This window comes from Canis aureus, chromosome 32 (assembly GCF_053574225.1).
Source record: "Canis aureus isolate CA01 chromosome 32, VMU_Caureus_v.1.0, whole genome shotgun sequence".
Taxonomy (NCBI): Eukaryota; Metazoa; Chordata; class Mammalia; order Carnivora; family Canidae; genus Canis; species Canis aureus.
This window is the reverse complement of record NC_135642.1, coordinates 25208347-25223024: the sequence shown is the minus strand read 5'-3', so window position 1 is coordinate 25223024 and position 14678 is coordinate 25208347. Positions and strand designations below refer to the sequence as shown.

At 34.7% G+C, this 14678-nt stretch overlaps 1 long non-coding RNA gene across 2 annotated transcripts in view; it reads right to left on the bottom strand.

Moving 5' to 3' along the window:
* Positions 1 to 539: 539 nt before the first annotated feature.
* LOC144303251 (uncharacterized) overlaps positions 540 to 14678 on the bottom strand; it is a 91348-nt gene continuing 77209 nt past the window's right edge. Inside the window, exon 5 of one of the 2 annotated variants that reach the window (XR_013370308.1) lies at positions 540 to 814. This is a non-coding gene — a long non-coding RNA (uncharacterized LOC144303251). The remainder of the gene's footprint in view (positions 815 to 14678) is intronic. The other variant, XR_013370309.1, reaches the window with a different exon arrangement.

Genomic DNA, 14678 nt, shown 5'->3' with positions numbered 1-14678 from the left:
AAAAAACCAAGACAATGTATGAGTCAACCAAGAAATCAAAAAGAAAATAAAAAAGTACGTGGAGACATATGAAATTGAAAACACAATGCCCCCAAACCTTTGGGATGCAACAAAAACTATTCAAAGAGGGAAGAGTATAGCAATGTAGGCCTACCTCAAGAAGCAAGAAAATGTCAAGTAATCTAACCTTACACCTAAAGGAGCTACAAAAAAGAACAAAGTCCAAAGTAGTAGAAGGAAGGAAATAATAAAGATTAGAGCAGAAATAAATGAAATAGAGGCTAAAAACCAATAAAACAGATTACTAAAACCAGGAGCTGGTTCTTTGAAAAAATCAACAAAACTGATAAACCTTTCACCAGACTCATAAAGAAAGAGAAAGAAAGAAAAGAGGACACACACACACACACACACACACACAGAGAGAACTCAAATAAATAAAATTAGAAATGAAAGAGAAGAAATAAAAACCGACACCATAAAAATACAAAGGATTATAAGAGAATAAAATTATAAAAAAAAATTATATGCCAACAAATTGGGAAACTTAGAGGAAATGGATAAATTCCTAGAAGCATAACCTCCCAAAACTAACTCAGGAAGAAAGAAAATTTGAACAAAATACTAGTAATGAAATTTAATCAGTAATCAAAAACTCCCAACAAACAAAAATCAATGACTAGATGTCTTCACAGGTCAATTCTACCAAACATTTAAAGAAGAGTTAATACCCATTCTTCTCACACTATTCCAAAATATAGAAGAGGATGAGAAGCTTCCAGATTCATTCCATGAGGCCAGCATACCTTCATTCCTGAAAGAGAGGAAGACACTATGAAAAAAGAGAACTGCAGGCTAATATTCTGAGGAACATAGATAAAAAATCCCCAATGAAACATTAGCAAACTGAATCCAACACCAAATTAAAAAAATAATTAACCACAATCAAGTGGGATTTATTCCTGGGTTGCAAGGGTGGTTCAATATTTGAAAGTCAATGTAATAAATCACATTGAGTCTTCTTGGTTTATCTCTCTCTCTCTTTTCCTTTGCTTATTCACTTTTTCCCTTAAATTCTACATATGTGTGAAATCATAGCTATTTATCTTTCTCTGACTAACTTATTTCACTTAGCATTATACTCTCTAGCTCCATCCATGTTGTTGCAAACAGGAAGATTTCATTCTTTTTTAATGGTTGAATAATATTCCACTGTATATATACTCCAATTCATTGTCCATTCATCTATTTATTGATGGATACTTGGGTGGCTTCCATAATTTGGCTCTTATTAATAATGTTGCTATAAACTACAGGTGCATGACTCCTTTTGAATTAGTGTTTTTTGTATTTCTGTGATAAGTACCCAATAGTGCAATTACTGGATGGATTTATTTATTTATTTATTTATTTATTTATTTATTAATTATATTTTTATTGAAGTTTGATATGCCAACATATAGTATAACACCCAGTGCTCATCCCTTCAAGTACCCTCCTCAGTGCCCGTCACCCAGTCACCCCATCCCCCTGCCCGCCTCCCCTTCCACTTCCCCTTGTTCATTTCTCAGAGTTAGTCTCTCATGTTTTGTCTTTCTAAGAAACCTCCATACTGTTTCCACACTGGCTGCAACAGTTTGCTTTCCTACCAACAGCACAAGAGGATTCCCCTTTCTCCACATCTTCACTAACACTTATTGTTTCTTGTGTTTTTGATTTTAGCCATTCTGACAGATGCAAGGTCATATCTCACTGTAGTTTTGATTTGCATTTCCCTGATGATGAGTGATATTGAGCATCTTTTCCTGTGTCTGTTGGCCCTCTGTATGTCTTCTTTGGAGAAGTGTCTGTTCATATCTTCTGCCCATTTATAATTGGCTTATTTGTTGTTGTTTTTTTCTCATGTGAGTTGTATCAGTTCCTCATATATAGGGATACTAACCTTTTATTGGTATGTAATTTGCAAATATTTTCTCTCATTCCATAGGTTGCCTTTTAGTTTTGTTGATTATCTCCTTTGCTGTACAAAAGCTTTTTATTTTATTTTGATGTAGTCCCAATAGTTTATTTTTGTTTTATTTTCCTTGCCTCTGGACACATATTTAGAAAAATGTTGCTATGGCCAATGTCAGAGATATTACTGCCTGTGCTCTCTTCTAGGAGTTTTATGGTTTCAGGTCTCACATTTAAGTCTAATCCACTTTGAATTTATGGTTGAATTTATGGTTCTAGTGTAAGAAAGTGGTCTAGTTTAACTCTTTTGCATGTCCAGTTTTCCCAACACCATTTGTCAGAGACTACCTTTTTCCCGTTGCATATTCTTTCTTCCTTTGTCAAAGATTATTTGACCATATAATCGTGGGTTTATTTCTGGGTTTTCTATTCTGTTCCATTGACCTATGTGTCTATTTTCATGCCAGTGCCATACTGTTTTGATTACTACAGCTTTGTAGTATAGTTTGAAGTCTGGAATTGTGATACAGCCAGCTTTGTTTTTCTTTTTTCAAGATTGCTTTGGCTATTCAGGTTTTTTTGTGGTTCCATACAAATTTTAGGATTGTTTGTTCCAGTTCTATGAAAAATGCTGTTGGTATTTTGATAGTTATTATATTACATCTGTAGATTTCTTTGGGTAGTATGGACATTTTTACAGTATTTGCTCTTCCAATTCATTAACATGGAGTATCTTTCCTTTTTTTTTGTGTGTGTGTATGTGTGTCTTCTCCAGTTTCTTCCATCAATGTTTCATAGGTTTCAGAGTACAAGTCTTTCACCACCTTGGTTAAATTTATTGCTGGTGCTATATTATTTTTGGTGCAATTATATATATATATATGTATATATTTTAAATATTTTATTTATTCATGAGAGGCACACAGAGAGAGAGAGAGAGAGAGGCAGAGACACAGACAGAGGGAGAAGCAGGCCCCATGCAGGGAGCCCGACGTGGGACTCGATCCCAGGACCCCAGGATCACGCCTCAGGCTGACAGCGGCACTAAACCGCTAGGCCACTGGGGCTGCCCATTGGTGCAATTATAAATGGGATTGTTTCTTAATTTCTTTTTCTGCCGCTTCATTATTAGTATATAGAAATACAACAGATTTCTGTATGTTGACTTCGTATTCTGCAACTTTACTGAATTCATTTATTAGTTCTTGTAGTTTCTTGGTGGTCTTTAGGGGTGTCTATGGTATCATGTCTTCTGAAAATAGTGACAGTTTTATATCTTACTTGTCAATTTGGATGCCTTTATTCCTTTTGTTTTCTGATTGCTGTGGCTAGGACTTTCACTACCATGTCAAATAAAAGTGATGAGGGTGGACATTCTTGTTTTGTTCCTCACCTTAGAGGGAAAGCTCTCAGTTTTTCCCCAGTGAGTATGATGTTTGCTGTGGGTTTTTCACATAAGACCTTTATTATGTTGTGGTATATTCCTTCTAAATCCACTTTGTTAGTAGTTTTTATTATGAATGGATATTAAATTTTGTCAAATGCCTTTTCTGTCTATTGATATGATCATATAATTTTTATCATTCATTTTGTTGATGTGGTATATCATGTTGATTGATTTGGGCATATTGAAATATTCTTGCATCATTGGAATAAAGATTTCCTTCCAATTTTAAGACTTAATAATATTATGTTGTGTTATGAAGCACATACCCACATTTAAAAAGAAACATTTCAACAGATATTTAGATTTTGTTTCCATGTCTTGGCCACCTTGAATAATGCTGCATTGACCATGGGAGTGCAAATATATCTTTAAAAATACTGATTTTATTTATTTTAGGTAATTACTCAGATATGGGATTGCTGGATCATATGGTGGTTCTATTTTTTTAAAAAATTTTTAAGGAACATCCATACAGTTTTCAATAGTTGCTATACCAATTTACATTCTCACCAACAGTGTATAGGAATTCATTTGTTCCACATTCTTGTTGTCTTCTGACTTTTTGATAATACCCATTTTAGGAAAGTGTGAAGTAAAATCTCACTGTGGTTTTATTTACATTTCCCTAATAATTAGTGATGTTGAACAGCTTTTTATGTAACTCAGTGCCTATTTATATTTCTTCTTTGGAAAAATGTCTATTCAAGCCCTTTATCGAATTTTAAGATTGGGTTATTTGTTTATTGCTATTGAGTTGAATGAATTCCTTGTATATTTCAGTTATACAGAATATACAGTTTTATCAGATATACAGTTTTCAAATAATTTCTCCTATTCCATTGATTGCTTTTTCATTTTCTTTACTGTTTTTTTTTTTGTTATACAGAAATATTTAGTTCATGCAATTGTATCTGTTTATGTCTTATTTTGTTTTGTGTGGTTTTGTGTCACATCCAAAGCATTATTGTTAAGGCAAATGTCAGGACCTTTCTGCTTATATTTTCTTTCATGAGTTTCTTGGTATCAAGTCTTACATTTATTAATCAATTTTTGAGTCAATTTTTGTGTATGGTGTGATTTAAGGGTCCAATTTCATTCCTTTTTTTTTTTTTTTTTTTTTGCTTGTGGATATGCAGTTTTCCCAACAGTATTTATTGAAGATACAATCCTTTCCCCATCAGTACACAGTATTCTTGACTCAGATGGTAGATTTTTATATAAGAGTAGAACAAATTTTATCTTATTTTTAAGATTTTTTCCCAATATTATCCAGTATTTTCTTCTTCTCTTTGTCATGACAAATGTAATGAATTGCTCTCTTAGTAATATTTTTAGTCTGTAATTATTCTTGTATTTCTTTCCTATCTAACTACAACTTGGATTTCAAAATTTTATAGGCATATATGAATTCATTTTCTTTTAACAAGTATATTTAATCCTGATCTACATTGCATTTCATTTGACAATTTTCATTTCACTTACATGATTTATTCCTATTGGCTTGGCATTTCACTACCTGGAAGAACTAATATCTTCTGCAAATTTGGCTGTACTGTTGTGAATTGCCTTTTTAGATCTCTTATAATAATGTTAAATAAGAAAGGTTTGTGTAGGATGTCATTATTATTTTTTTCCCCCAAGAGAAGTGCCTATTTACTTATTTTTAAGATATCTTGGTGTAATATGGTTTTTAGTCCACCAAGAAATGCTTTCTCTAACCTACCTAGACCCATAGTATATATTTTTTGTTGTTTTAAATTGTCTTTGCCATGGAACTTTTTCAGATATTTCTTTAAAACTAAATAAGTTATGACTATTGCTTCATTAGGTGTCTATGTATTTATTATTTATTTGAAGGACCCTGGTATATGAGTTTTGGAATGATCATGTTAGTTCTGGCACACTTTCACTGTTACCATATAGTTTGCATTTGTTCAATAAGCTAGAACTTCATTTTATTTACCATCTATCTAAATTTCTAATTTAATTTGCTTGTGAAAATGGTCTGTTTTAAGATCCATGATTATTTTCAGAAATTTCCATATTGCCAAAGTTGGTATTTAGCCAGTGTACATATATTTTATTGTGACCAGTGTATATTCTGACTGGCTAGTGCTAAGCTGTACTGGTTGTTAAGTATTTTGGATGTCATCTAGACATATACAGATATATGTTAGGTGTGTAAGTGAGAGAGAGAAACCAGCAGAAGAAGGTAAAATTAATACAAAATTAATAGCAAAAGACTCAATAATAATAGTATCTAATATTTAATGAGTGCCAAGGAGGTACTTTGTGCTGTATTATATATTCTTTCCTTGAGTCCTGGAAACTATACTTTATCATACACATTGTATAGAATAATAAAAGCAGGGAGGAGGTGAGACTTACACAATGTTACATAATAGTTAGTGGTGGAGATCAGATGTGAATCTAGTCTATTTGGCTCCCAAATCTATGCTCCTAAACTATATGCTATCCTGCCATGTATTAAGCTAAGTTCCTGATAAAGAAATAAAGACATAAAAAGCTGAGAAGTGAATGTTCCTTTTTTCTTAGAGATATTAGAACAGGAAAATTAATTCATCTTTGTCTGAGTGATAAGTCATATTCTAATTTTTTTCAGAATATAAAACAGAGAAGAGCTATAACCTTACTCTCTTTTTCAATCTATTTCCCATTGCCAAGGATGCAGTGATGTTCCAATGAAACAGATTTTTTATTTTCCCCTTTCACATTCTGTAATTTTCCTCTTATGTGCTGTTGCTCATGCCTCTGTCTAGGATACTGTTCCAGCCCTTGAGTAGACCCTAATTCATTCTTTAATGTCCAGGTCAAGAGTTATTTCTTTCATGACAATTTTTACATTGCCCAGATAGAAGTAGTCTCTTCCTTTCTTTAATTGCAGCAAAATTTTACTAGTGCCTCTCTAAACACACATCATGTTTTCCTTGGATCATTGTTATGTATGCCTAGCTCACAGTCAATGGAGTTGACATAACACTATCTGTGTTCAAGTCCCAAGTGTGCTACATGTTACTGTGCAATTTCTGAAAGTTACTTAGCTTTTCTGTGCCTCAGCCTGCTTATCTTTAAAATTGGTACATATTTCACAGGCTTCCTGGGAGAATTAAGTAAGTTGGAGTTAATATTGATAAAGTTCTTAGAATATTCCCTGGCACATAATAAGTGCTATTTAAATGTTTTCTATAATTGTCATCACTTTTATTGTTATTATAATATTTTTTTCTGGTAAAATTTCAGCTTCTTCAAAGGGAAGATCCAAGATGGATTTATTTATCTTTATATCCTTTAATTTGCTTAAAACAATGGTTGGCATGTAGGGGCCATTCAATAAAGTTTTATTGACTAAATGAAGAGAAACATAGAGACAGTGGAATATTTTGCTTAAAAACATAGGCCTTTGTTTTTTATTTTTTTAAATTTATTTATTTTTTGAAAAGATTTTTATTTATTTATTCATGAGAGACACAGAGAGAGAGAGAGGCAGAGACATAGGCACAGGGAGAAGCAGGCTCCATGCAGGGAGCCCGACGTGGGATTCGATGCCGGGTCTCCAGGATCAGCCCTGGGCTGAAGGCAGCGCTAAACTGTGGAGCCACCCGGACTGCCCTATTTTTTTTTTTTTAATTTAAATTCAATTAGCAAACATATAGTACATCATTAATTTTAGATTGTAGAGTTCAGAAATCCATCAGTTGCATGTAACACCCAGTACTCATCACATCATGTGCTCTCCTTAATGCCCATCACCCAGTTACTCCATCCGCCCCCCCAATTCCCCTTCAGTAATCTTCAGTTTGTTTCCTAGAGTTAAGAGTCTCTAATGGTTTGTTTCCCTCTCTGATTTTTCCCCACTGTTTCCTCTCCTTTCCTTATGATCCGCTGCCCTATTTCTTATATTCTGCACATGAGTGAAACCACATGATAATTGCTTTTTTCTGATTGACTTATTTCACTTAGCATAATACCCTCCAGTTCCATTCATGTTAATGTGAATGATAGGTATCCATCCTTCTGATGGCTGAATAATATTCCATTGCATATATATTTTCACCACATCTTTATCCATTCATCTCTTGAAGGACATGTTGGCTCGTTCCACAGTTTGGCTATTGTGGACATTGGTGCTATGAACATTAGGGTGCAGGTGCCCTTTCTTTTCACTTCACCTATATCTTCAGGGTAAATACCCAGTGGTGCAATTGCTGAGTTATAGGGTAGATGTATTCCTCACATATTGAGGCATCTCCTCCGAAATGTTTTCCAGAGTGGCTGTACCAGCTTGCATTCTCACAATCAGTGTAAGAGAGTTTCTTTTTCCACATCCTCACAAATATTTGCTGTTTCTAGTGTTAAATGGTATCTCATTGTGGTTTTGGTTTGTATTTCCCTGATGGCAAGTGATGTGGAACATTTTTCATGTGCTTATTGGCCATTTGTATGCCTTCTTTGCAGAAATGTCTGTACATGTCTCCTGCCTGGATTGTTTGGTTTTAGGTGTTGAGTTTGATAAGTTCTTTATAGATCTTGAATACTAGCCCTGTATCTGATATGTCATTTGCAAATATCTTCTCCCATTCTGTAGATTGTTTTTTAGTTTTGTTGACTGTTTCTTTTGCTGTGTAGAAGCTTTTTATCTTGAAGAAGTCCCAGTAGTTCATTTTTTTGCTATTTTCCCCTTGCCTTTAGAGACGTGTCTGCAAAAGTTACTGTGGCTGAGGTAAAAAAGGTTGCTACCAAAACAGGGGCCTTTGAACTAATTTGGAGTTCTGGTGTTATCTTTGCCTTGCTGTGTTGCTTTGAGGTACTTAATGCCTCTGACATCAGCTTCTTTATTTATAAAATGGAGATAATAATGGCATATAACTTATGGTGTGGCAATGAAGATTGCATGCGATAACTTATGTAAAGTACTTGCACAGTACATTGATATAGTGGGCATTTAATGCTGTTAGCTATTGTTTTTACTAAATTTTTAGTTGAAAGTAGTACTCAGAGGGCAAGTGAATGCCTTTCCATTGGTCATCTTGGAAGCATGAAATTTGAGCTTGTAAAGAAACAAGGGCAAGCCTGTAGCCAATAATGCTAGAAGCTAATGAAAAGCAATTAGCAAAATCTTTGACCCAAGGTCAAGATTCAGAATGATTTGTGGAGTTTAACTTTCTTAATTTCTAAATATTACATTTAGAAAAGTGAAGAAATATGTGTGATGTGTTTCATATTTTCTCTTGCTGTGATCTTTTTTGATATCTTCTGAAGTTTGGCTACTTTAAAAATATTTCCATTAAAAAAAAAAAAAAAAAAAAAAAAATATTTCCATTACAGTGTATGCTGAAACACATGGTTGCACTTCACTGAGGTCTTGAGGAAGGAACACCACCTTAGATCTGAGGGGAAGGGGAATCCCATCTTTCAGTTACCTCCTCTGTGCTTTTCGGACATTCTCTTATTTTATCCTTACAACTCTCTCTCTCTCTCTCTCTCTCTCTCTTTTTAAACACAGTTTTGCAGACAAGAAAAGTGAACCTGGCTAGGGCCAGTAAGTATAGGAGTGTTTTGAACACAAGTCATCTCATTCTCTCTGCTTTTAACACATGCTTACCGTGGAACTTACTGCATATGACCTGAGAATTCTTTTTTGTCTCTTTGCTGCCACCATTTCTGTCTTATTCTAAAGAATAACTTTAGGACCAGGATGAATAAAAACAATCTCCCAATCTTCCTTTGGCCTCCTTCTGTGGTAATGAGGTTAGATATTTCTTGCAAAGGCCTTCTTCAAGTTCTTTGTCTGCCTCTGACTCACCTTCCTTCTCTCTTTTGACTTGTGATAAATCTCTTGCACTGGAATATCATTCCTATTGTGTTGGAGGAGTGTCATCTCCCATAAAGATATGATTCAAAAAAATAAACTGGGTTTATCACTGGAAAGGTGACTGTTGTCTGGTGGTAATGTAAAGAGAGATTTACCCTTCCTAATTGTGAATCCAGAGGCTGAACACTCTGGTCTCTAGGTAAAAGATTGAGGTAGACTTGAGTTGGCCTGAAAAAGGGAAGGGATTTCTAACCATCAGATACTCATTTGGACATAATATAATAGAGGGGTTTTGAAAGTCAGATAGAACTTGTTAGGTTCCAACACTGTGTTGCTATGATTTTAAGAAGGAAATGATGAGAAAATCAGACAAGGGAGGGGAATGAAAGGGAGAAGGTGAGAAGGTGAGCGAGAGGCAGAGATGGAGGTACAGGGAATATATGAGAAAGAATGTAAGAAGGAAGAGGATTTAAGAAGGGGAATATTCAAAGAGAGCAAAGGGAACAGCCTTAAGGTGTTTGGGCAGCCATGTAGTAGCCATTGGAATTTCTTTCTTTCATTCTTTCTTTTTGACAAATTTATAGCATGCTTTATTGAATTTAGTGATGAGAAATAAGCTATTTTTATATCTCGGGATCCCTGGGTGGCGCAGCGGTTTGGCGCCTGCCTTTGGCCCAGGGCGCGATCCTGGAGACCCGGGATCGAATCCCACATCGGGCTCCCGGTGCATGGAGCCTGCTTCTCCCTCTGCCTATGTCTCTGCCTCTCTCTCTCTATCTCTGTGTGACTATCATAAATAAATAAAAATTAAAAAAAAAAAAAAAAAAAAAAAAAGCTATTTTTATATCTCTAAGAGCAACCTAAAGCCCTAGGACTGCCCTGTCTAATCTTTTAGGGTAGGAGTCTGCATATGTTTTCCAAAAGGGCTGGTTAGTATTTTTGGCTTTGTGAGGCTATAAATTCTCTGTTTCTGCTCCTCACTTCTGCTATTGTAGCATGAAAGCAGCCATGCCATCAAAGAGAGCACTGTGTTCTTTTTTCTTTAATTTTTTAATTTAAATTCAATTTGCCAACATATACTATAACACCCAGTGCTTATCCCATCAAGTGCCCTCCTTATTGCCCATCACCCAGTGGAATTTCAAGTGGGGTTGGATCTTGTGTATCCAAAAGTGGGCTCATAGATCAGAGATGTGGGAGTGCTGCTCCTTTCACAGAATTTCCTTGAGTGTTAGATTGTGTTTCTTATAATGACTGCTGCTCTTTGTGTCAGGAAGGGACACAAATACTGAATTTAAATGGGCTTTTATAAAAAAAAAAAAAAAGGCAGAAAGCACTTATCTAGTAGAAGAGAGAATAGGAAAAAAGATTTACAATGAACTTGCTTTCTCCCTGTCAATGAGTAGCATTCTTAAGCAAAACCTGAGGGCAGATGAATGTGAAATGTTATTTCAAATGACTAGACATTTATTTTAAACATGATTTTTCTCTTTTAGCAGAAAGAGTGGAAAGGGTAAAAATACATCTTTAAACTGTTGCTAAGTATTCGATTGTTAAAGAGCAGTGTGTAAGGTGATGGGAATTAAGTTCTCAGGGAATGGCTTTCGAGACTTCTTTAATTATAGATTAAGGCAGACCTTGACAGTGTCCTTTTGGATCAATATGAAATACAGAGCATAAATCAATACTATTACACAGTATAGTGTAGAAATTCTTAAAAATAATGAAAAATACAAATTGTCTTAAAGAAAAAATGATTTTACTTGACAATAAATCCATTTTGACGAAATTAAAAATTACACCGTGCAGATGCAGCTCTACTTAGATTTCCTATTTGTTCATCAGGATGTGCTCATTTTTCCCTTTGTGAAAATGGCCCAGGATTAGACATCTGTCCAAAACCAGCTCTGCTATTAATTAGTGAAAAAGTTTCTTAATTTCCTAGGTCCTACTTCCTTACCTTCCTTACCAAGAGAATTGGACTAGATGACCTCGAAGTGCCCCCATTTCTCAACTATGTTAAGATCTTTTTATCAGAAGGATCTTTGAAATTTACTTATTCCAAAGGGTTTGAGGAAATGCTAGATATATAAAAGTATTGAGATTACAGGAAGAAACTGGGTAAAGAAGAGTAAAAGTGTCTATTTGTCTATAGCAGAGAGGAAAAGCTGGCTTAAAAAAACTGGTGGAGATGTTGAAACTTTTACTTATATTCAATTTCATACTTGGAGAAAAGTTTCTGGTGCATTGTTGTGTATGAGACCTTTGATAAGGAGTTTCCAATTTGATAGATGCTTGGAAGTATTGCAGGTTTTTGAGGAGGATGGTGTGTTTGAAATGATTCTTTAGTAATTTGGTGATTTAATATTTATAAATCAGTTAGAACAGTGCCTGGCATATTGCAAGTGTTTGTGAAATAAAATATAACTGAGTCATCTAATTATTCTTTCTTTTTCTGAATTTATTTTTTAAAAAATATTAGAACTATAGATAATGGAAAACTGTATCAGACTCCAGGAACTGGGTAGTCTTTTTCAAAAAAAGAAACTTACTTTGAATAGTTTCAGGGAAAAATATGTCTAGTTTGCAGAAAGTTTGGATAATAAAGACCTTTAGCTATTAGTTAAGAGTCCTTGGTTAGTCCTTGCTTTGCCATCAAATAACTTGGTGTGATATTGGGCAATCATGTGACTTTTTTCTGAGTCTTGGTTAATTCATTTGTGAAATAGGAATGAAAATACCTGGTATCCTAGCTCATGAAACTGTTATCAATGTCTAGAACAGTGCTTAGCATATGCAATATACTTGGTATATATTTCTTGAATGAATAAGTGCATTTAAATTAGATAGCATATATGAATGGATATATACATACAAGCTATTATTACTTTAATTGATTCCCTATAATGGAGATTCCTGAATTGTCTGTAGAAAAAGAGTGTTCTAGGTTTCTATCATTTCATTCTACTCCCTGCCAGAAGCTCAATTTCAGGATGGTATGAAATGTGTTTCTATGCAAAGTTGCCAGCTGGCCTTAAGGAAGGTGATAGTCACCACGTACTTTTCTGGGAATGAGACAGAGAAATGGCAGGACAAAGTTAGTAAGTGGACTGTGAGGGTGAAGTAGAGTTGCTTGGATTTGAATCTTGGCTCAACAACACTTGCTGTGGGACTTTGGAAGATTCTTTAAATTTGCATGCTTGAGGTTTTTTATCTGTTACTATTATATAGATAGTATAAGTGGAACTGTGAGAGTGAAATAGAGTTGCTTGGATTTGAATCTTGGCTCAACAACACTTGCTGTGGAATTTTAGAAAATTCTTTAAACTTGCATGCTTGAGGTTCTTTATTTCTATCATTATCCTCAGATAATGTGTTTTTGTGACATAAAGTACTTAGCAAAATATATGACAGCTAGTAAAGATTCAATAAATGTTAGATATTTTTTTGTTATCCAAAGGAAGGATGAATAGTATTACAGACTAAAAATAACAGAATAAAGGTATCTTTAGTGCCTAGGATTTGAAAGAAGTAGACAAAGAAGGATTGGCCATGAATATCCAAGATAGGGACATTCTAAGTTTGGAGCACATAGAGTTCTCAGAAGATACCCAGGTAGCCAGGGAAGAGTTTGGACTATATAATCAATGTTCTGCTTCTATATCTTGGGCCTTATTAAATTTAACATAGCTTTGATCATATTATTCAGAAAATTGCTATGGGAATAACATAGAGAATGATTTGGCCATGAGACTTTTGATCCTTTGGCGCATTAGAATGGTTCAACAGTGAGATGATTATTTGAAGAAAGCCTGCTAGGAGTTATAATTATTTTTATTATTAATTTTGTTCAATTTGGGGCATGAATGAGACCCAAAGAATAGCCATGTGATATAATCTTAAAGCTCTCTTTGTGGGCCATGATTTCTAATCTCACCTCACCTTACCCCCCAGGAATGAATAAATCTCTCTATCTCATATATGATTAATACATTTACTCATTCAATTATTGTTAATTGACCAGGTACTATTTATATAGGTATTTGGGATACAACAGTGAACAAAACCGTCAAAGATCTTACCCTTCTTAAAATTAACGTTTTACATCGAGTTTAAGTTAAAATTAACAGTTTTAAGTTCCATGGAGAGGAGGTGAGGAGACAGTCAATAAAAAGGAAACTATATAATATGTTATATAATATAATAAAAAGAAAATTATATAATATGTTATAAGATGGTAAGTGCTATTGAACAGAGAAATACCAGAACAGAGAAAGGGGGATTAAAATGTAGGGTGCAAATTACAGTTTTAAATAGGATAGTCAGAGTAAATTTCATTGAGACAGTGACATCATAGACTTGAAGGTATCAAGTTAGTTATTTGTATATATGACAAAAAAAATTTTAGGTGACAGGAAGAGTCAATGCAAAGACCATGGTGGTGAGCCATGTCTGGTCTGTTTCAGGTAGAATAAAGAGAACAGAGCAGCTAGAACAGAATCAATGAAAAGGAGAATAAGGGGTGAGGTCAAAGAGGTAAAAAGAGATGGTATAGATCATGGAGAGTCTTATAAAGATTATAAGGATTTTGGCTTTTAATCTAACTAATATGAGGAGGAACATGATTTGATTTAGTTTTCAAAAATTTTCCCTCCAGCTGCTGTGTTGTACATAGGTGGGGAAGAGGTGGGGATTCTAGTGAGGTTTTGTTGAATAATTCAGGAAAGAGAAGATGGTTTGAAGGGCATTGGCAGTGAAAGGAGTGAGAAGTGGTCATATTTTGTGTATATTTTAAAGGTAGAGTCAATAGGACTTGCTGATAGATTAGATATGTCATGTGAGAGAAAGTGAGGAGCCAAGAATGACTTCATGGTATTTAAACTGAGCAACTGAGATGGAGAAAGTTAAAGATGAAGCAGATTTTAATGGTCAAATAGCAGAGGCTCAGTTTTGGACATTCTGAGTTTGAGATGTCCATTAGATATTGTAGTTGGCAGAATTCTAATAATGTTCCTCTTACCCAGACTTCCTATCCTAATTCCTGGGACAATAAATATGAGGTGATATCTTGCCTGTGAATGCTATGTTACACGGCAAGGGGACTTTGCAAATGTGATTAAAGTTGCTTATCAGTTAATCTTAAGGTAAGGCGACTACAACATCAGCTGTTTAAAATCATAGTTTTTCTCTGGCTAGTGGTAGAATAAGATAGCAGAAGGGAAAGCCATTTTTGAAGCATAAGAAGATTTCTATCCACTGGTGGTGGCTTTAAGATGGAAGGAGCCATGTGATGAGGAATGTGGGTGCCCTCTAGAAGCTAAGAGTGAGTAGTCCCTAGCTAACAGACAGCAAGAAAACAGGGACATCTGTCCTATAGCTGTAAGGAACTGAATTCTGTCAACAACTTGGAAGGAAGATGGAAGCCAATTTTTCCAGAACCTCCGA